Source organism: Balaenoptera borealis (genome assembly GCF_965194805.1).
Source record: "Balaenoptera borealis genome assembly, chromosome: 18".
Taxonomy (NCBI): Eukaryota; Metazoa; Chordata; class Mammalia; order Artiodactyla; family Balaenopteridae; genus Balaenoptera; species Balaenoptera borealis.
The window spans coordinates 15,130,844-15,133,435 of record NC_138877.1 but is presented as its reverse complement, the minus strand read 5'-3'; positions in this window follow the sequence as shown (position 1 = coordinate 15,133,435).

The window sequence follows — 2,592 nt, the reverse complement described above, 5'->3', positions numbered from 1 at the left end:
CATATTTTATGTGTTTTATTCAATGCTTGGATAAGTGTTTTAAGTTTCTGTGCTGGAGCTAATATATAGAACATTTTTGTCTGAATTTAGTTGAAAGTATCTACTACTGATGCTCATTCCTTTAAATAATATCTCATGTGAAAGTTATATTATAACCAACACTTGACACAGACTATTTATGCCTTTAATTATCTTCGAACACAGACTATAACCTCATAGTTAATCTTACGCCACTTCTTAGAAGTTGTCATTTGTGCTTTTTTAGTCTACTTTCATAAAACATTTTAAAGATTATATTGTATATTGTACATATATTGCTTATATATGTTGACCTGACCGTTCATTTAGAAAAAGGTTATTGAATGAGTAATCTTTCTATAGTGCTGCTACTACAAGGCTTATTTCTACTGTTCTATAAGCCCCTTCTCATCATAGCAAAAGAATGACATCCTGCTCGTCTTGTAGATGTATTCCTGGCATCTTCCACATATTCAGCACTTAAAAATGAAGAGAGCATTTTTGGAGCACTTGCAGTCATTACTGGGGCCTGGTTTTATGTGTCTCACAACCCTATGAGATAAGTACTAGCAACCTAACTAACCAGATAAAGAAGCCAAGATGTAAGTCACAGTGAGTAAAGGGTAAATTTGAACCAAGCATTTACTACCAATACCAGGTTACTTGTACTACCAAGTGCTGTGAACATACATAGGAGGGAGGGGGGTGACCTTACTGCCTGAGGGAATCTAGAAAGATTTCTCAGTGACGTTCACGTCTTAAAGGGTGAATAAGAATGAGCATACTTTATAAAGGCACAAAGTGGGACAGACTGTTAAAGTAAGATAATCATACAACTGGATAGAGTTGAATGAAGTTTGTGGTTTGAATGAATCTAAAAAGCAAGGGAGGGACCTGATGGTGAATGACCTTGTAAGCCATGCTGAGGAGCAGGGCGTTGGCTCTATGGTCAACAGCTTGGAAATTTATTAGAAAGCACTTTGCAAAAATCAGGCTGCAGCATGCAGGTTGGATTAGAGATAGTAAACTGTATTGTTACTGCAGAGATTCCAATATGCAGACAGGATTGGCATTATGAAAAGGCAATAGAAATGTACCTCTCTGGCCTCTTTCCGTAAAGGCCTGTAGTCTACATAGAATTTGGAAACACAGTCAATTCATATAATTGATTAACCTTAACTTTAAGCTTTACCACTTGATTTGCTAGATGGGTCTAGTCTGTGCATTTATAAAATATAGTTAGTGTCACCGAATATTAGAAAAGACTTTACACCAAATTAGATTTAATAAGACTTTGTTGTTTTTAAAGGTGACACAATAGTAGTAAACAATGTCTAATTTGATTCAGTTAAAAGATGAAATATTGGACAATATCAGCAGGTAAGTTGGGGAGAGTGATCAAAATTAACATCTCCACAAGGTCCTAGTACTCAGGAGGGGCATTATGATAATGATAAGTTTTTAATTTAAATTTAAAATTTAATTTATGCCCAATAAAAGTTTATGGTAAGAGTTAAAAGTCATCAGTGTTTTTAACTCCTAATTGGTGAGGAGGGAAAAATGGAATAAGAAAAATCATCCAGAAAAAAAGCACAGAAAAGTGGAAGAAATAAGCACACAGTAAGATGTTAGTTAGCTCTACTTGCCTGTGTATTAGTATCACAACAGTGTGAATGGAAAGGAAGCAGCAGCCTCAGACGGTTTTTCAGGCTAGTTTAGCTGAACAAACTCTCCCGAGAGAATAGAAAAAGAGACACTCCTCAACTGATTCCTAAAGACCATCATAATCTTGATACCAAAACTGAGGCAAGAATAGTATGAGAAAGAAAAAATGTAAGTCAACCTTATTCAAGAAAATAGTGGGACTTCCCTGGTGGCGCAGTGGTTAAGAATCTGCCTGCTAATGCAGGGGACACTGGTTTGAGCCCTGGTCGGGGAAGATCCCACGTGTCGCAGAACAACTAAGCCCATGCGCCAGAACTACTGAGCCTGCGCTCTAGAGCCCGCGAGGCACAACTGCTGAGCCCACGTGCCACAACTACTGAAGCCCACGCGCCTAGAGCCCATGCTCTGCAACAAGAGAAGCCACAGCAATGAGAAGCCCGTGCACTGCAACAAAGAGTAGCCCCCGCTCACCGCAACTAGAGAAAGCCCGCGCGCAGCAATGAAGACCCAACACAGCCAAAATTAATTAATTAATTAATTAATCTTTAAAAATGTTAAGTTTAGAAAAAAAAGAAAATAGTAAAATATTAGCTACATATACCGAACATTTATTCTTAAAAAATATGATATACCATAATCAAGTTGTGTTTAAATTGGGAATGCAAGGATAAAGTAACATTAAGAAATCTAAAAGTGCAATTCATCACATTAGCAAATAGAGAAAAAACATTTTCTCAGTGTCTATAAAAAAATCTGGTAAAATTTAATCACCATAATGTTACACACGCACACACAAACACACACACAGCAAACTACGAAAAGAAGGAAACTTTATCAGGTAAAGGAAATATATAAAATTATAGCACACATTTTTAATTATGTAAATTAGAAATATCCCTTTAAAATCAG